We start from the raw sequence: 22,042 nt of genomic DNA on the forward strand, positions 1-22,042 counted from the left end.
GAGAAGAGAGATGGGGAAGATAGAGAGGGAGCAAGAGAGAAGAGGGAAGAGAGCTAGAAAGAGAGGGAGAAAGAGAGAGAGGGAAGAGAGGGAGGGGAGAGAGAGAGGGAAGGGAAGAGAGAGAGAGAGAGAAAGAGAGAGGGAGCGAGAGAAACATATATACATACACACACTATTGACTCTCTCGCTCTCTCATTGGGGGGGGGGGGAGGCTTCCTACTGGTCTTCCTAAAAAGCTCCCAAATCTGGCTCCCAAATCTGGGATAAAGTTTTTAAATAAATAAAAGCTGTTCATTATCAGCACTTCTGTCAGTAGTAAATGGCTTGTTCCTGTAACTGCTACATTTGCAGAACGGCTTGTTCTGTTGAAAAACAACAGTCTTACTGACCAGATCACCAGATACAAAGTAAAGGAAAGAAAGCCTAAAAAACCTAATGCAGTCATCTCATCTAAGAATTGGTTAACTGCAATATAACAAATGTCTGCTTTTGGGTTTAATACCACTTTAAAGCTGGTCTTTACTTTGCTCATACAGCGTCTAGTGAAAGGTCAATTTTCCAGGCTAGTAGGCAAGGGATTCTCAAACAAATGGCACAGGGGTTTGGTCACTGGGGGACATGTACCAAAGCAAAAAAATGTGTTACAATTTTGTTTGGCAAAGAGCCAAGATTTTGGTAATGCCTAAAGTGGAACATTAAAGCTGCAAGATTCCTTTAAATAACTTGCCTGGGGGGTTGCCCTTAACCTTCCTGTGAAGTGGTGCATCTGTAGGATGTTTACAAACTGCTACTAAATTGACATTTACAAAGAATAAAAAATGATGTTTAACTTGCTGGTAAAAGGAATCTTTGGCCACTTTATTTCTATTTGTAAACAGGCAGCCAGGGTTTCCCTTTATCTATATCAGACCCTTATCCTAGATGAGGGTCTGATATAGATGTTAATTGGGGGCTCCACCCCAAAAAAAACCATGTGAGATCTACTCCAAATACCAAACCAGTCCCTCCTTCTGAACCATACCTGGCCACATACCCTCTATATGGAGGGGGCACTCTGCCCACTTAAAGGTTGTAATGGTGTTATGCAACTAAATAAAAAAAACACTAAACTGGGCTGATGGCTTCTTTGGAATTATATGGTTGTTGTTTTCAAAGTGGGACTAAGAAGCAGCTTGGCTATACAAACCCATTACATATTTGCACTAACTGCTTTTCTTAACAATATAGTCTAACTTCCAATTGTATACAGGCAGCAAAGATTTTCAATATTAAACTATCTGGCTCAACATCTGCCTGCTAGCTGTGGTGCAGTGATATTACTTACAGTAAATAAGATTACGTTAACATTAATAGCCCTGGATCCTGTTTGTGGCTCAGGAGTCAAGGAATTGCTTCTTGTAAAGGTATTTTGCTTTGTGAAAGATTCCCCTGGGCTAGCCATGCATACAGTGACTTTAGCAGTATAAGCTCCATATTGGGTTTTAGTGTATATCTTTTATTTGTATTTAGTATTTTGTTTTGATATATAGCCACATACAGTACTTTCTAGTCTCTTGTAATGCAGTCAACCGCCATCAATGAAAACTATTGGCCCAGTACCTCTAAAACATAAAATAAAAAGTAAAAGCTTTTCTCATAATGGTTTGTGTTGGTGAAAGCCACTTAAATATAGCAAAAATAATGTGAATTTATTTTTAGAATAGCGCGTAAACATAACAAAGTGAGCCTTGAGTAAAAAATAACTTATCATTAAGAGACTTATCATTTCTGCAAGCTTGAAATCACCGTCTTTGTTCAAACAATATTTTTACTAAATTGCTAATATTTTAATGGAAATACTGTACCAGAAGTGTAAAAGCAGTATGCCAACACCTGGTGAGAAATTAATTTGATTTTCTAATGCTTCTGTGATGCGTATTAGTCATTTGAGCGTTGTGTTGTTCCTTTGACTGAAAATTACCTCAATTTTTTTTCCAGTTAATAATTTAGTGAAATAAATTGCTAGAGCAAATCAAAACACATAAAACAATGCTTACTGAAATTGTTATGGTAGCTAGACAAATATAAGAATTATTTTAAAGGACCAAACATAAATAGATGTATTTTAATAAAATATAATAAAATATACATTCATGGGTGTTTTATAGTCAACATTGGATGTTTCCTCTTAAAAAAAATGTGCCAATCTAAGAAGCCCTGTTGTCCTAGCCCACACGGAAGAAAAATATATTTTTGTTTCAATAGTATTTATTGGAAGATTTTAATATAAACATAGGGTAAAACAATCAAACATGGTACAGATTACAGTTCACAGTTAGGTGTGGTGGTTTTTTTTTTTTGTGTGATATGAATTCTCCACCAATTGGCTAGAGAATCTATTTCTGAACCGCATCAACTTGAGAGGTATGCTGTGTTAAATATGAACTGTATAAGGGATGGGCTTATAAAGAGAGGAGAAGGAAGATGGATAAGGGGCAAGGAGGAGGTGGAGGGGAGGAGGGAGCACCAGTTGTGAGTCAAGTGTCTAAGTGTTATAAAATTAGTTTATCAATCTTTAACAAGTTTGGGTTTTGTAGCCATCGAGACCACTGGTGTTTGAATTTGTGGTAAGAGAAGTTATTGAGTGCAGTTCTTCATTCCATGTCGCATTGGAAGTTGAAAAAATATATTTTAAATATATTTTAAAAATATTCTTCCCAAATATATTGACATATATTTGAAATACTACAATTTTGGCCATAATCAATATATATATATATATATATATATATATATACTGTATGGTGAAATGTGTTTTTATTACAAAATACTGTATATGACAAATATTTTTAAAAATACCTTTTCAAATATACTGTATGTCTTTAAAATACATTTAATCTACATTTTTGGAATGCATTTACAAATATACGTAAAAATATATATTAAATTGACTGTTTTTATAAGTGTTAAAAAAAATCTGAAGAATATATTTAAAAAATATTTATTTTTAAAAATATTTTTCAGATAATTTGTAATGTATAAAAAATTAATTTCAACATGCAGTATATATATATATATATATATATATATATATATATATATATATATATATTGAATGTGCCCAAACTTGTAGTATTTCAAATATACATATGTCAATATATTTGGGAAGAATATTTTTAAAATACATTTCAAACATATTTTTCTTCCATGTGGGAGGCCATGGCTGTTTGTCAATGAATGGAATCCTACTGAAGCTCAGAACTATCTATGAAGCCTTCTGTTGTATTAAATGCAATGATATCAGTATAATTCTTCCCCATATTGAAAACTTACCTCTGGGCTCCAAGAGTATATACTGCTACCTTTAAACAGAGGATTAGGGTAGAGCTCAGTCGGCCTTTTAGTTAGATAAGCAATGTGAACAGATGTCAAGTTCAAATTTTTAGGTTGTATTGCTACTGCCAGTGAATGACTATGAATACCAAAGGCTGATACACTAATAGAATGAACATTAAAGTGGTTAAAACTGTTCAGCTTAAAAAAAAAAATCCACAGCATGTATCCTTACCTGCTCTGTGTAATGGTTTTGCACAGAGCAACCCTGATCCTCCACTTCCCAGGTTCCCAGCTGGCGCTTCTGGCCCCTCCACCCACTGAATGCCCCCAGAGCAAGCTGCTTGCCATTGGGGCACTCATGCATGCTTACTCCCAAGCTGTGTGTGTCTATGAGATACACAGAGCATGGCTCAGCCCCGCCCCCTGCTCCCTCCTCACTGGCTGTGAGTGATAGCAGCGGGAGAGAGATACCCAAGAGAGCCTCCTTGGCTCATGTGCACATTGCTGGTTCGGGATCAGGCTCAGGTAAGTAAAAGGGGGCTGGAGGGGAGAGATGCATATTGAAAATTTTTTGCCTTCATGCATTCTATGATAAAAAACCTACAGCCCTTACAGCCACTTTAATTAAAGCATATGCTTACATTAAGTGTATAACAGAATAGGGATTTTATCAGGAAATGGCTTGCTAACTAATTTGTTGCTGACCTGAAACAATAATGTAGATGAGGACTTCTTACTTTACTGGCTGCATGCTTGTTATGAGTCAACAATAAACCTAGTAGTGAAACAATGGAATTGCATTACTGCCAGGTAACTAGCATCTAACAAAAAAGTTAGAAATTTTATCAATCGTATTCCTACCATGACCAGCCTCATGTCAGCAGCTTGGTGGGTTTTATGATTTTATAGGTGAGTGTTTTGTTTTGCTGCATCCAACTGCCTAAACAACAGGAACATCAGGTATTTCGAATTCCATACCTCTGTTCTCCATATTGCTAACTTTGCACTAAAGCATTTATAGGACTAATGTTGCAAAAAAAGTGTATTCTTCTAACAGTGATGACAGTATTTGGTATTAGCATTGTTAATTTCAAGTCTTTAAATGAATCTCCATATTTATGGTACATGCACGCCAGGATGTCTAGTATAATTGCCAGTGGCTGGAGATAGAGACAGAAAAGTGACAGAGGTAGCTGAACAGTTACAGAAACAGACTTTTGTATTTTAAAAGAAAAATAAACCACAGGAATAAAAGTTGACAGCTTTAAACACCCTTGGCAATGTTATAGCTTGTCCCAACACCATTCACTAGATAGCTTGGGCTGCCTTTAATATGGAGAAAATATAAATAAAATCATCTTAATTAAAAACATATTAATAGTGATTACAATTAATACATGTATTAACCCCTGCAATATTGTTTGCGATAGTGTTTCTTTAAAAAGCAGTTTAATCACTAATACAGACCTTACATGGTTCTGCTTCCGAACAATTTTTTGTCCAAAAATCGAAACGTCGTTTGTTCTGTAATCCGATAATGCCACCAATGATTTTGAAAATCGGTCGTTTTTCACGAATTCTCCAGCATGCCTGATAAACTAAATGGGGAGGAACCACAAAAATTGGCCAATGCCATTGCCCCACAAACAGAGCGAAAATCGGCCGATGCCATTGCCCCACAAACAAAGCGATAATCGGCCGATTATTCTTAGGTCCGATTTTTGTACTAAAATTGTTTGGCATTCGAACCATGTATGGCCTGCATTCAGCTCCTGAAGGTTTTAGCCTCTTCACGATCAGGCCATTTTTTGCTATTTTGGTGGTATGTGCTCTTTTGGTGGTATGTGATCCCAAATGTTGTTTTTATTATATAATAAAAAGTTTGGAAAAAAAAACATATTTTTTTACTTCTATAAAACATATTCAATAATAAAAAAAAAAAAATCTAACTTCATAAATTTAGGCCAAAATGTATTCTGCTACACATCTGTGGTAAAAAAAAATGTATAATGTATATTGATTGGTTTGTGTGAATGGAATAGTACCTATAAATGATAGTATATATACTGGTATTTTTAATTATTTTTTTTATACTAGTACTAGTGCCGATTGGCAACTTATAGTGGGACTGTGATAGTGCAGCGGCCAATCTGACACTAACTGGCACTGGGTAGGAACTGACACTGACAGCTCCAGTGACACTAATACAATGATCAGTGATAATACTATACACTGTCACAGTACCAATCAAAGGGTTAACTGCATGTCTGCAAAGCGAAATAAAAACGAGAAGCGCACAAACCTTGCGCATTACCTCAGTAAACAGAAATTTATTAAAAAGAAAGGTACTCACAAACAGCGAATAAAATCAGGCATGTAAGTCCTCACAGGGACTTCAGAGATAGAGGGCCAGCGCGAGTCCCATCGTGGGGGTAAGCACTCAGTTCAGCTGACGCGTTTCGAAGGCCAGACCTTCTTCATCAGAGCTGACTGAACTGAGAGTGATCGCTCCCTTTTATATCCCAGGACTGAAATATTGACCCACCCCTCTGGGTTGGGCAGTCACAGGCTGGGAGGGGAGGGGGGAGGGGAAAACCCCAGGTGTCAACAATAAATAAGATCTAGTTGTCAAACTGACGACAAGACATGATAAAAATAAAAATAAATGTGTGTATATAAAAAACATATGAGAAATATATATATATGAATATACCCACATATACACATATAAATAAATAAATAGAGTTTAAAACAATAATACGAATATCATTAATGATAGTGATATGCAAGAAAAAGAAACTACTATTCACACTCTCATTTAGCCATCAGTCACTGCCAACTAATAATTATCATCATTTTTTATTCATTTTTTTATTCATTTATTATTTATGTTTCATGCTTCATCATTCATCATTCTTCTTCACCCTTTTCATTTTCCATTGTATACTATACCACGTACATACAGTTGCTCTCCCTTGGGGTCTAGTGAGATTTTTAGTGGTCTCTCAACTTTATTAGTGCCAGTGAGCACTTTGAGCTCATGTTTTATTGGTTATCATGGGTTTACAGTAAGGCACGCTTTGACAGTGTGCTTATACATGTGCTTGGGTGTGGAAATGCACACCAGTCTAGATTTTGTATTGCATTATGCATTGACATCATTCATTTTCTCTCCCATATATATATTTTTGCTATATTTTGTTTTTCACATATGCACCTATTCGTGCATAAATTAAATTAATAAATTATTAATGAGTAATATACGTTAATATTATTTTCACAATCCATTATTTATTACTTATGAATAATTTATTAATGATTTATTACCATCTCTATTTTTCTTCACTATGTCTCATCACTATTGTGGCAGCTGGTGTCTCTAAGTTTGCCCTCTAGTATTGGGCACCTGAGATGTCCGTTAGTGGTTTGGGCAGATTTTGCTCCCAGTTGAGTGTTTCTCCCTGAGCTTTGTCTGTGTGAAGACTGTCACCCTGTCTTACGAGTGGCGCCGTTTCCACGCATGCGTATTGGCTGTCGGAAGTGTTTGGCTGAGATCACGCCGACGGGCCAGCTCTTCACGCACTGCGCAGGCGCGTGCTGGTCGGCGCATGCGCAGTTAGGTCCACGCTGTATTGGCGTGCGTTCCAGGGAGAAGCAGTCAGCAGCGAGCAATCTGCAGCCATAGCAGGGAGACAGTAGATCTCCCTCTGCTGCTAAGTATTGAATATGACCGACCAGCCCGACACATGGGATTTCCTCCTCCCGATCCGCACAAGCCACATAGGAATACTCAGGTCTCATAAATAATGTTAATATTAATCAATTAATGAGTTTCTAATTCATATATATGGTGATGATCATATACACATGTGTGCACACCCAATGACTGATGAATTTATTTATTTATTATTAGGTTTGGATATGATTTTATACTATTTATACTATTTATATTTTATTACCATTCTTTCATTCATCTAGTAGTTTCTTTTTCTTGCATATCACTATCATTAATGATATTCGTATTATTGTTTTAAACTCTATTTATTTATTTATTTATATGTGTATATGTGGGTATATTCATATATATATATATATTTCTCATATGTTTTTTATATACACACATTTATTTTTATTTTTATCATGTCTTGTCGTCAGTTTGACAACTAGATCTTATTTATTGTTGACACCTGGGGTTTTCCCCTCCCCCCTCCCCTCCCAGCCTGTGACTGCCCAACCCAGAGGGGTGGGTCAATATTTCAGTCCTGGGATATAAAAGGGAGCGATCACTCTCAGTTCAGTCAGCTCTGATGAAGAAGGTCTGGCCTTCGAAACGCGTCAGCTGAACTGAGTGCTTACCCCCACGATGGGACTCGCGCTGGCCCTCTATCTCTGAAGTCCCTGTGAGGACTTACATGCCTGATTTTATTCGCTGTTTGTGAGTACCTTTCTTTTTAATAAATTTCTGTTTACTGAGGTAATGCGCAAGGTTTGTGCGCTTCTCGTTTTTATTTCGCTTTGCAGTGTTGGTCGGGTTTCCCCAGCCTTGTTTGGAGCTGCACAACCTTTGAAGCACTGGTGGCCGCTGTTTTTCTAGTTCTGGTTCCATCTATTTGCCACCTGCCTGGGTCCTAGAGCGCAGAAGAATTTGTGTTTAACTGCATGTCTAACAATGTGTAATGTGCATAATCTGTGCTGTTTTTACAAAGAGATTTGGTTGTTTTTTCTCCCTGCTTTGCAACATATTACCGTTACCTTTTCTTTACAGGCAATTCAACTTTGCTTATTGTATCACTTTTCAGGACGTATTAAAATCTATTTGTCCTTCATTAATCCTCACATGTACTTATGGCGTTAAAATGTTTTGCGGTACTTTTTGCATCAAAGTGAAATCTCAGATGTAAAATAATATGCAGAATATATCTACATTGGTTTAGATGCAGCAGTGCTTGTTTCTTTTTTTAATTCAACTTAACAATTATGTTCTGTTTCCTTGTTGCTTTGTATAAATGATTGTACATCTAGTGAATCTGAAAGAATGCACACATTGAAATATATACATGAAGTTATTATAAAAAAAAAGAAAGATGTATTCCATGCACTTGATTTGGTGATTAATGTAAGCAAAGATTATTTCTATATATAATCTAAATTAATAATTTTTTTATTACATATAGGGGGTTATTTACTAATACTGAGTACAAAATCCAATGCAGCTCTGCATAGAAACCAATCAGCTCCCAGGCCAAAGCTTAATTGAACAACCTGAGGTTAGACTCTGATTGGCTACCATGCTCAGTGGCACCAGATTCTCAATGCTCCAGTTTTAGTAAATCTACCCAATAGCATACAATTGAATACCTGAGAAAGAACAATTTGAAACTAAATGTGATAAATGGCATCATTAATGAGACTTGTTATCCTGATATTGATTAGCTAAATGGAACCACACACTCATGTAAGGCTTGTCAGTTCTTGAACCTATTTCAGGGAAGTTTTATGGATCAAATGGTAGAAACCCTAACTAGAAAAAGTGCTCTGTTGGATCTTCTAACATCTAATACCGAAGAGTGTAGTTGCAAATATGGGAATTAGAGAAAGCATGGGTAACGGTGGTCATAGATGCATTATGTTTGCTGTAATTTACAGGAAAGAGAGGCATGTTTCTATAACAAAGAAAAACTAAATTTCAGAAAGGCTAACATAATCAATGTGCTCCTTACTGTATGATATTAATGGGACTACATTTTCTCATCAAAGAAAACTGAAAGTGGGTGTTTTACAGTATATGTAACCCTCAGCTTATAAAACAACCCATACAGGTTAAAAATAAAAATGAAAAGTAAAACTTTTTTGTGTAGCTATACAAAAAAAATTATAAACACTTATTTTCCCCTTTTTTTTATAAGTGATCGCATTACCTCTGTTCTGCTGCATAAAAGCTAGGGGAGGAGAAACAGCCAAACACTGAACTTCCCAGTGCAGGAAGGGGGAGGGTTGTAGTTATCGGTGCAAGACTGATCATTGGAGGAGAGCAGGCTGAGTTCCCAGCACAGCTAGAGAACTGGTCACAATATGCTCTCATGCCTAGTGTAGTCAATTTTTAATAGGAAAGCAGAGGGACTGACAAGAACATTGGGTATTTAACACAAAGGCAGCAATACAAAGGGAACAGTATAATTTTCATATAAGTACATGGTACAGCAGGTACATATTAGGAATGTTGGGTTTACATACTCTTTAAGGGCATACTAAACACTGAAGATAAGTTGGAGTGTTTTAAGGACACATAAGTACTTTAAATAACCCCTTCCTGCCCAAGCCAATTTTCAGCTTTCAGCACTGTCACACATTGAATGACAATTGCGTGGTCATGCAACACTGTACCCATATTACATTGTTAGCTTTTTTTTTTAAATAGAGCTTTCTTTTGGTGGTAGTTAATTACCACTGGGTTTTTTATTTTTCACTAAGTAAAAGAAAAAAGGCCAAAGATTTGGAAAAAAAAAAAACATTTTTCTTTGTTTCTGATATACAATTTTGCAAATAAATAATCTTTCTTCATAAATTTAGGCCAAAATCTATTCTGATACATTTCTTTTGTAAAAATAACCCAAATCAGTTTATATTATTTAGTCTGTAGGAAAGTTATAGAGTCCACAAACCATGGGATATACAGGTGAAACTCGAAAAATTAGAATATTGTGCAAAAGTTCATTTATTTCAGTAATGCAACTTAAAAGGTGAAACTAATATATGAGATAGACTCATTATATGCAAAGCAAGATAGTTCAAGCCGTGATTTGTCATCATTGTGATGATTATGGCTTACAGCTCATGAAAACCCCAAATCCACAACCTCAGAAAATTAGAATATTACATGCAATCAATAAAACAAGGATTGTACATAGAACAATATCGGACCTCTGAAAAGTATAAGCATGCATATGTACTCAGTACTTGGTTTGGACCCCTTTTGCAGCAATTACTGCCTCAATGCGGCGTGGCATGGAAGCTATCAGCCTGTAGCACTGCAGAGGTGTTATGGAAGACCAGGAAGCTTCAATAGCGGCCTTCAGCTCTTCTGCATTGTTCGGTCTCATGTCTCTCATCTTTCTCTTGGCAATGCCCCATAGATTCTCTATGGGGTTCAGGTCAGGCGAGTTTGCTGGCCAATCAAGCACAGTAATCCCACAGTCATTGAACTAGGTTTTGGTGCTTTTGGCAGTGTGAGCAGGTGCCAAGTCCTGCTGGAAAATGAAGTCAGCATCCCCATAAAGCTCATCTGTGGTAGACGGCTGCGTTGACCCTGGACTTAATGAAGCACAGTGGACCAACACCAGCAGATGACATGGCTCCCCAAATCAACACAGACTGTGGAAACTTCACACTGGACTTCAAGCATCTTGCAGTGTGTGCCTCTCCATTCTTCCTCCATACTCTGGGTCCTTGGTTTCCAAATCAGATGCAAAAGTTGCTCTCATCAGAAAAGAGGACTTTGGACCACTGAGCAACAGACCAGGTCTGTTTTTCTTTAGCCCTGGTAAGACGCTTCTGACGTTGTTTGTTGTTCAGGAGCGGCTTGACAAGAGGAATACGACATGTGAAGGCCATGTCCAGGATCCGTCTTTGTGTGGTGGCTCTTGATGCACTGACTCCAGCCTCAGTCCACTTCTTGTGAAAGTCCCAAACACTTTTGAATGGCCTTTTCCTGACAATCCTCTCCAGGCTGTGGTCATCCCTGCTGCTTGTGCACCTTTTTCTTCCACACTTTTCCCTTCCACATAACTTTCTATTAATGTGCTTTGATACAGCACTTTGGGAACATCCAACTTCTTTTGCAGTTACCTTTAGAGGCTTTCCCTCCTTATGGGGGGTGTCAGTGATGGTTTTCTGCACAACTGTCAGGTCAGCAGTCTTTCCCATGATTGTGATTCCTACTGAACCAGACTGAGAGACCATTTAACCTCCCTGGCGGTATTCCCGAGTGTAGCTCGGGGTAAAGTTTCAGTACCACAAGCGGTAACCCCGAGCTACACTCGGGCTTACCATGTGGCGCTGCTCCGCGATCCCTTGATCACTTACCTTGTCCTGTGCTCCCACAATGTCCCTCCTGCAGTGTCCCTGGCAATGTAATCCGGCGGATGCCGGCATCTGTCATCTGGGTTCCGTCCCCTGCGAGCGTCGGGACATACGGGGGATGGAACAGCAGGAAATTTGAAAAAGACAAAAAGTGACATTCACTAATATCACTAAAGTCACATAGTAAAACATTACTGTATCAAACCATTTCACATACATTTTGTCCCTAGTGCTTTGTCCTGTGCCCTGCCTGCATTTTTACTGTTCTTTCTGCCTGGAAACTGATAAATGTCCATGGTGTCCAAAAAACGTCCCTTTATGTCAAAAGCAGTTTTAGACCAGCTAGAGAACAGCGATAGTAAATTAGAACTACTTGCAGAATTGAGTGATAATGATTCGTGGGGAATCAGACACTGAAAACGATTTTGCGACTTTGCCCAGTGATGTGCGAACTTGGCGCTATATTTCAAATTTCAGTGTTTTTGGTTTGATTATATTATTAAATTAAATTTATTATTATTATATTATCATTTTTTATGATTATTTATTAAATTATAATTTATGATTTTGTGCTTCAAGTTTTATCCTACCGAGGATGTTTACTAGAACTATACTGTTCGGACAGATTTCAGTGAGTTATTCCTAAAAATTACAGGCCTACAATAAAAAAATACATATTTTCATGCAAAAAAATGTACCGCTTTGAGCACAGAAATATGGATATAATCGGACCGCTAGGGAGGTTAAAGGCTTAGGAACCCTTTGCAGGTGTTATGGCTTAATTACCTGATTAGAGTGGGACACTTTGAGCCTAGAATATTGCACCTTTTCACAATATTCTAATTTTTTGAGATTGAGGATTTGGGTTTTCATGAGCTGTAAGCCATAATAATCACAATTATGACAAATCACAGCTTGAACAATTTTGCTTTGCATGTAATGGGTCTATCTCATATATTAGTTTCACCTTTTAAGTTGCATTACTGAAATAAATGAACTTTTGCATGATATTCTACTTTTTCGAGTTTCACCTGTATATCTGAAAATTGATCAGTCCTGATGTACTGACTGCCTATCTCATTTCAAAGCCCTAAAATTCCAGAACAGTACAAATATTCCCCAAAGGATCTCTTTTTAGAAAGTAGACAGTCCAAGTTATTTAGTAAGAGGCATGACACAAATTTTGAAGTTGAAATTTTTTGTCATAATTTTTTGGAAAATAAAGACATTTTTTACAAAATAGTTTTTTTTCACTTTTTCTTTTTTTTAATACCATCACTAGTACAGTACAGCATCATCATATAATGCTGGCAAGCAGGGACACTTTCTGGTGACAGTATGTTACAAAAAATTTTTCTTTTTAAATATTGTTTCTTTTTTATTTTCTTTCCTTTTCTTTTCTTTTCTTTTTTTACATTTTTTTACATACTGTGACCAGAGCAATACAGTAACACTGTACTACTCTGGGGAGGTGATCATGATTTTTTTTGCACATTATGTTTGCTTATCGAACTGAATTTCACTGCTATAAGCCAGCATTTTTACTGAATTAAATGGATTCATTTAGTGTGCATTGTTGTGATTAGCTGTAATTGGCAACAGCTAATCACATAGTACAGATGGTCTGTGATTGGCCCTGTCTGTACCATGTGATCACTGTAACCAATCACAGCTAGCAGCACAATTGTACACAATGAATGGCATGAATCAAAGCCATTCATTGTTTACTATTGTCATGTGATCTGCTGCGATTGGCCACAGTGATCACATGGTACCGGCAGTGAACCAGTACACTGATCAGTCATTCGCTGTGTCCAGTGGACACAGCAGGTGAGAGATCGTACCATAACGTGTCCTGCCAGGCCCACATGAGGCATGTTCTGGGGAGGACCCCATATAGAACAATAGGCAGCAAACAACAACATTCACCAATGCATTTCATTAAGTGGATAGAAAACTGGTTACAGGAAGGGGTCTGGATGGCAGTGATAAATGGTTCATTTTCTAAATGGCCAAAGGTTGTTATTAGGGTGCCCCACAGCTCTGTCTTGGGACAAATTCTGTTTATCTTGTTTATAAATGATATAGAGGTTGGAATAAATAGATCAATCACTCTGTTTTCTGATTATACCAAGCTATGTAGAGCAATGGGAAAAGGGAATGGAAAATATCTTGGGGTCTTTGAAGACCAGAGGCTCGGCAATAGCACACAATGCTAAGTTGAAGCTAGCAAAGCCAGCAGACTATTTCATACATTAAAAATGTATACATTCAAGAGACAGAACTGCACTATAATTCTACCACCTTACAAACACTGTTTCAGTCTCATCTTGAGTATATGGTTCAGTTTTGGTCACCAATCCTTGGAAAATATATCCTTAAAATAAAAAGTACAGAGAAGGGCAGAGAAATTAACTGAGGGAGAGGGCAAGTTAGGAAGAACAACTACAAAAACGAAACTTATTTTTTATGAAGAAGAGGCAATAATGAGGAGATATGATTACAATGTAAACATTTTCCAACTGTGACAAATAGATTTCTTGGTAGCACATAACTGAATAATTAAAGAGAACACAGCTCCAGCATATTAACTAGGCTTAGTGAACATTCACTTTTACAAACAAAAAAAACCAGTCAAGTATAGTAAATATACCCCAATAAACAAATTATTTACCCACTTGCATTCACATTGAGGACCTAGGGAAAAATTAAAAAGTATGAACTTTACTGACTTTATAATGAACATAAGGTAGGATGAAAATACCTAATTTAGCAAATCAGATCCATTAAATGTTTTGATAGGGGGCGCATGCGCGGCCGGCTATGAAGGTGGACGTGCAGTGAGGAAGCTCCGTCCACCCGCCAGCTACACAGCGGCACAAACCGGCCCTGGGACTTACAAGTAACACCGCACCGACAGCATAAGGTGCCTGACCTTCCCTAGATATGCCGAGGAGGAAGAAGCCAGAGGATCAGCCCAGGAAACTGACACAATTCTTCCCGGCCGTCGGGCCGGGAATCCAAGATGGCGCCCGCGACTGCAAGCAGGGAGACAGCAGGAGCGCCCAGCAGGAGGACTACAGGTCCCAGCAGCAAGATTCCAGGCTGCAGCACCCGCTCTACCTTGGGGACCCTGGTGAGTTGTCACCCCCACTGTCCCCTACATCCTGCAGCCCTGTTAAGTCCAGGCCTCCGTTAGAGCAGGACTCCAGCGCACTATTCCAGGCCTCAGACCCTCCATCACACCTGTTCCAATCAGCCATGCCTGACATAGACGCATTCCCTGCGTCGGATACACCTCTGACAGAAATATGCATGAGAAACATGCTCACGTCTCTGCGCCAATCTCTACATAACGATATCTTCACGTCACTCATCCAATTATCGAATATTGTACAACACCAGGAACACAGGATTAACCACATTGAAAACAATATGGGAGACATCATCACGGCACACAACAATTTAATAGATGCCCACACAGAGCACTCCTCCGACATTGAGCAAATCAATCAAAAATTGGCCGACTTGGAAGACAGGTCACGCCGCAATAACATTAAGTTTAGAGGAATTCCCGAATCTGTCGCAAACGATGAACTACTCCCATACATACAGCAATACATTAAAATCCTCCTTCCATCAATATCTGACTTGGAGCTTGCAATCGACCGTGCGCATCGCCTACCTAAACCCTCCTTTCTACCAACATCTATTCCTAGAGATGTCTTGGCACGCATCCATTTCTACCATGTTAAAGATAAAATTATGTTGGCGGCCCGAAACCCACCACAGCTCCCTCCATCACACACGAATATCCGCCTATACGCGGATCTATCCAAAGCTACCCTCCTTAACAGGAAATGTATGCTATCCATTACCAAGGCCCTCAGGAATCATGGCATAGCCTACCAATGGGGGTTCCCCACCAAACTAACGGTGCGGCAGAATGGTAGGATCTTCACCATTAAAACACTGGAGGCAGGCCTAGATCTATTAAAAACCTGGAATATCATCCCGGCGGAATCACAAGAACCTCCGCATAGTGCTATGGAGGCAACCTAGCCCCCACTGGTTACACTTCTTTTTTCACTAGCCATACCCGTATCCTCTCCCAGGAGCCACTCATTCATTCGATTTGTCTGGCGTTCGGCCTAAAACCCTTGTACTTCGTTCAAAACATTTGAGATTGGCCTGACCACCACCCCAGCGGTCAAGACCTCCTGAACCCCCCAGTTTTGAGGTAGCAATGTTGGCTACTCGAGATATTTGCATTTCTCGCAAATGTTTTTTTATTGTTTATCATTCCCTTTTCCCTTCCTTATCCTGGCACCATTGGACATCTACTCCATACCCAAGTGTTATCTACTGCGACACACCTTGGAAAACTTCCTTCAACATTCCGATTGAACCACAGATCCAGTACCTCTGCTCGCGGATTCATCCTCTTGAAAAATACGCCTCCTTACGAGTCACCCAAATTACACTCAGGTTTACGGAAACTCCTGACATTATCATCACCAATGATTAACATAACGTCCTTAAACGTCCGAGGCCTAAACTCGCCATATAAACGGTCATTACTATCCAAAGAAGCACGGCAGTCACGAGCGGACATACTCTTCATACAGGAAACACACTTTGCCTCCCAAAAACCACCCAAACTATACCTTCCTCAATTCTCTCAAATATTCATGGCATCCAACACCAAAAAGAAGAATGGAGTGATCACTGCCATTAATGACTCTCTCTCATTCCATATCCTATCACAGACAGCGGATCCACAAGGACGTTTCCACATATTAGTATGCCAAATAAACGACAAGACCCACACATTAGTGAATGTCTATGGACCGAACTGCAAACAGTTACGTTTCTACCACAAACTTCTCAAAACTATCTCCCTACATAAACAAGGGAAACTCATCATTGGTGGCGACTTCAACATTATAGGAAATTCAGACATAGACTCATCCTCCACTTCCAAATACACGAAACCTACTTTTAACCAATTTCTTCATGACAACGACCTACAGTTGTGACCAAAATTATTCAACCCCCACTGAAATTGAGTGTTTTGGCCAGTTTGACATTGCTTTTGATCATTCAGTCATCTTGCTTACATTTACATTAAAGAGGCACTTGTAGGTCAGACAAATATAACATAACAGTTATAATGAAATAACCACAAATGTCTTTTCTGTGCTCACAGCATTATCAGTTTTATTCAACCCCCAAGTGACATTCAATCTTAGTACTTAGTACAGCATCCTTTTACAGTTATAACAGCTTTTAAACGTGAAGCATAGCTTGACACAAGTGTCTTGCAGCGATCTACGGGTATCTTCGCCCATTCTTCATGGGCAAAGGCCTCCAGTTCAGTCACATTCTTAGGCTTGCGCACTGCAACTGCTTTCTTTAAGTCCCACCAGAGGTTCTCAATCGGATTTAAGTCTGGTGACTGCGATGGCCACTCCAAAATGTTCCAGCCTTTCCTCTGCAACCATGCTCTAGTGGACTTGGAGGTATGCTTGGGATCATTGTCCTGTTGAAAGGTCCAACGTCTCCCAAGCCTCAGGTGTGTGACGGACTGCATCACGTTTCCATCCAATATCTCCTGGTACTGAAGAGAATTCATGGTACCTTGCACACGCTGAAGCTTCCCTGTACCTGCAGAAGCAAAACAGCCCCAAAGCATGATTGACCCTCCACCATGCTTCACAGTAGGCAAGGTGTTCTTTTCATCATAGGCCTTGTTCTTCCTCCTCCAAACATAGCGTTGATCCATGGGCCCAAACAGTTCTAATTTTGTTTCATCAGTCCACAGAACACTATCCCACAACTTTTGTGGTTTGTCCACATGGCTTTTGGCATACTGCAGTCGACTCTTCTTATTCTTTGGAGACAGCAAGGGGGTACGCCTGGGAGTTCTGGCACGGAGGCCTTCATTACGCAGTGTGCGTCTTATTGTCTGGGCTGAAACTTCTGTACCCACATCTGACAAATCTTTTCTCAGTTCCTCAGCAGTCACACGGGGACTTCTCTCCACTCTACGCTTCAGGTAGCGCACAGCAGTCGAAGTCAGCATCTTCTTTCTGCCACGACCAGGTAGCGTTTCAACAGTGCCCTTTGCCTTGAATTTGCGAATGATGCTTCCTAAGGTGTCTCTTGGTATGTTTAACATCTTTGCAATCTTCTTATAGCCATTGCCCTTCCTGTGAAGAGAAATCACCTCTTCTCTTGTCTTCCTGGACCATTCTCTTGCCTTCACCATGTTTGTAACCACACCAGTAAATGTCTAGAAGGAGCTGAGTATCACAGTCATTTTAAAGCTGCCTAATTGGTGCTTATTATGCTTGATTGCTGCTCGGTGACATCCACAGGTGTTTTCAATACCTGATGGAAAGCACCTGTATGAACCTCTGTTCTTCAGAGTGGTAGTCTTTAAGGGGTTGAATAATTGTGGCAATGAAGAAACCACATAAGAACCATTTACTACTGTATTACATAAACAATTGATGTCATTTTAGTTGCATTTGGGTAGTTACAACGTCCTTGTAGGATTTGATTCTGAATACAATTCCAAATGTACACTATAGTCCCTAAACCCCTTTACAGCATTGGGGGTTGAATAATTTTGGTCACAACTGTATATGACATCTGGAGATGTCATCATGGTTCTGAACGGGACTATACTTATTACTCTCCTCCACATCTTTCATATTCACGAATAGACATGTTTATAACGGATAAATGGACACTCCAACAGGTGACGTCATCCAATATAGGGACCATAACCTGGTCCGACCATGCTCCAATCCAAATATCAGTGGACGACAATCAAAATACAGCGCTACCACCCATTTGGAGACTTAATTCCGCACTTCTAACAGCACCGGAAAACCTGAAGCATATCCAAGAAGCCCACGATTTTTTTTTTGCTACCAATTCCACCCCTGACATATCTATTACCACACTCTGGCCGGCTTACAAGGCTTACATGAGAGGTATCCTCATCCAATTAAACTCCCGCATTAAAAGACAACGTTCCCAACAAATCAACCAACTCATGACTTCCATCCGCTTAAATGAAAAACTCAATAAACAGCACCCAAATCCGACCACAACAGCGACTCTAAATTCTGATAGAAATAAATTACGAACCATTTTTCTACATACATACGACGCTAATCTGCGACAAACAAAAGCTAAATTTTATGCACTCGGGAATAAAGCGAATTCGCTCCTTAGTAAGACTATTAAACAAAAACGACTCAAAACCAAGATAAATACAATCCAACATCCAACTTTACAAAATACCCTGACTAACCCACAAGACATTGCCAATGCTTTTGCGACTTACTACCAAACACTATATAACTTAAAAGATGACATTAATATAACCCAACCAACAACACATACAATCGAACAGTTTCTACATAACACTGATCTCCCTCGCATAACCCCCTCTCAACTTGCATCTATCTCTGTACCGATCGATCCTCCTGAGATAGAGAAATTCATACGCACCCTTCCTCTGAGCAAATCACCAGGGAATGATGGATTCACCAATGAATATTACAAAACACTTGCCCCTAGTATTTCCCCACACCTATCTCTACTATACAACCAGGCCGCTGCATGTGGAGAATTTCCTCCAGACATGCTACAGTCCATAATTACTACCATCCCGAAACCTGGTAAAGATCCTCAACTGGTACAAAATTACAGACCAATCTCACTTCTCAATACAGATATAAAGATCTACGCTAAGATAATCGCCCTAAGACTACTCCCTTACCTACCGACTTTAATTCACCCGGACCAAGTGGGATTTATTCCTGGTAGACAAGCCCCCGACGCCACCAGACGAATCATATCCCTAATACACCACCTTGAACTAAATTCCCAGCCATCGTTCTTACTATCACTCGATGCAGAAAAAGCGTTTGACCGAATCCATTGGCAATTTATGTCTCATACCCTCCAAACATTTGGAATATCTGATTGGATGTTGTCAACCATTTTATCCCTTTACTCTAGACCCTCAGCCAGAGTTCTTACCAACGGAACACTATCTCAACCCTTCTACATTTCTAATGGAACTAGACAAGGCTGTCCATTATCCCCTATAATCTTTGCCCTTCTTATTGAACCACTAGCTACCAACCTTAGAAACGATCCGAAATTTACAGGAATTAAATTCCTAAATTCAGAGCACAAGATCAGTCTATTTGCAGATGACATTATCCTAATGGTTACCAACCCATACAACTCCCTTAGTACGATACGAACGCACATCCAAAACTATGCATCCGTATCTTACTACAAACTTAATGAGCCGAAATCCTCCATATTGAATCTACACACACCTGAGATTACCTGAAATCTAATTTCTAGATACTTCCCCTTTACTTGGGAAGAATCTAGTATTCCGTACCTAGGAATTAAACTTACTCCAAATACTAAACAGCTATACAATTCTAATTTTAAACCACTACTTGAATCTATTCCACTAGAGATTAAAGGACTACGCACCACTACCCTCTCGACATTAGGCAGAATAGCGACAATCAAAATGTGTATATTACCAAAGATACTTTATATCTTTAGAACACTCCCTATTCCAGTCCCCCGTACCTTTTTTACAAAGCTCCAGGCCACATTGAACAAGTTCCTATGGAACTCGAAAAAGCCTAGACGAATCTGCTAATACGCCCTTCCATCAGAGGCGGAGCGGGTCTCCCACATGTGCGATCATATTACCTTGCCGCTCTGCTGGATCAGGCCCACTGTAAGTAAAACCTGGACTCTTATGGAAACCTCCCTATTCCTCCCACACACCTTGTCAGACTTATTATTTATACCCCGCGAAGTACATCCTACAAAACTACACACTCATCCTTGCATACTAGCTACCCTAACAGCGTGGGATGACTTTATTGCTCATACCCAATTACGCAAAGATAACCTTCAAATTCCCACGCCGCTTACGTCCTTGCACTTCCTCTCCCCTTATTTAAACCTGACACTATGGATGAAACATGGCATACTCCATATACAAGACCTATACACTAACAATAAACTGCACTCCTTTCAACTTATTCGAGAAAAATATCAAATCCCAGCTACTGAATATTTCACTTATATACGTTTAACCCATGCCCTCCACAAGACGACTGTACCGCTTAGCATAAAAATCCCAGCAACCGCATATCATTTTTTTCAAAAACCGGCTTACCCAAAAAAAGGTATCTCAACGTTCTATACAAATTTGGCGGATTCACAGTTCACCACATATACATCGTCCCTAGCAAATTGGGAAAAAATACTTCCCAACCAATACCTCCCTGCACCTGGGAGAAAATTTTTACCATTACTTTCAAAGCCTCAAAATGCAGCTCACATTGGGAAACATACTTGAAAATACTTCATCAATGGTACTTAACGCCTGTTAAGCTGTCCATATTCTATCCCCAACATCCCCAAACTTGTTGGAGACATTGCGGTGGAATAGGTTCCCTTCTCCACCTGCTGTGGGAGTGCAAATCCCTTACTTCTTATTGGAATCAAGTTTTCCAACTAATCTCCTCGATTGTGAAGACCCCAATCTCTTAAACGCATTTTTTGTTCGTATTAATTGTGAACCTTTGTACACTGTTGTTTTCAGTTGTTCTGTGTGTTTTCAAAATTTCTCAATAAAAATATTTGAATATAAATGTTTTGATAACATGTAACCTATGCAGTTAGCCTTTATCTGTGGTAACTGATTATTAACAGCAAAAGATGGTGGTACTATGGTAATTTTGCATCTGGGAAGGGGGAGGGTATGCAAGATTATATGAAGGAGGGGGAATAGATAAGTTAATTTTGTTTTAAAGTGCGCTCATCCTTTCAACCAGAATCAGAACAGAACTCCTTATTTACATAAGTATTTCAGGTCAGTAACTCAGAAAGCAAAGTATCCATTATACCAGCAAAATAGCCAGGCAAATAGCTTTTTCAGAAGAACAGTTTAGTGGCAGCACATGTAAGATAAAAAAAGCTAAAATGTGCCTGGTAAAGTGAATTAAAAGAAAAATAATACAGAAATATGGAGATGGAGTAAAAGAGAAAATACAGAAAAGCCACACAATAAGCTTTATGGGAAATAATTGAAAATATCAAGTAATAAGAAAAGAAAATAAATAGAATAAAGTAATGTTCAGAGAAAATAATGAATAAAAAGAGAAAAGCTAAGCAAGTATTTAAGAAAATATAAGGAAACTAAGAAAACAAAAGTGTGGAAAGTTAAAAATCAAAAACAGTAGAAAGAAAAAATGTAGAAAGCTGAGGATAAAAGGCTCAAATATGGATATTCTAAATGTAAAAAATAAAATAGTAAACAAAAATTAGATATGAAATGAATAAATGAAATTAATGTTACAACATACTAAATTAATTGATCTGTCAAAATGAAAATGTAACCAAAAAAGGAAACAAAGTAAGAATTTGACTTAGTGGCTTGTCAACTTTGTGTTCTCAAAGCATAGTCACTTATCGGTATGCCATAAATGAAGTATGTCAACATTTTTTTCGAACAACATGATTTTGCCACAAAATTACTGATTTCATTGATGGCAAATTTTTGTGGAAGCAGAAACTTCAACTT

This window comes from Staurois parvus, unplaced genomic scaffold (assembly GCF_062004578.1).
Source record: "Staurois parvus isolate SC_StPar_1 unplaced genomic scaffold, SC_StPar_1.0 ptg000299l, whole genome shotgun sequence".
Classification (NCBI taxonomy): Eukaryota; Metazoa; Chordata; class Amphibia; order Anura; family Ranidae; genus Staurois; species Staurois parvus.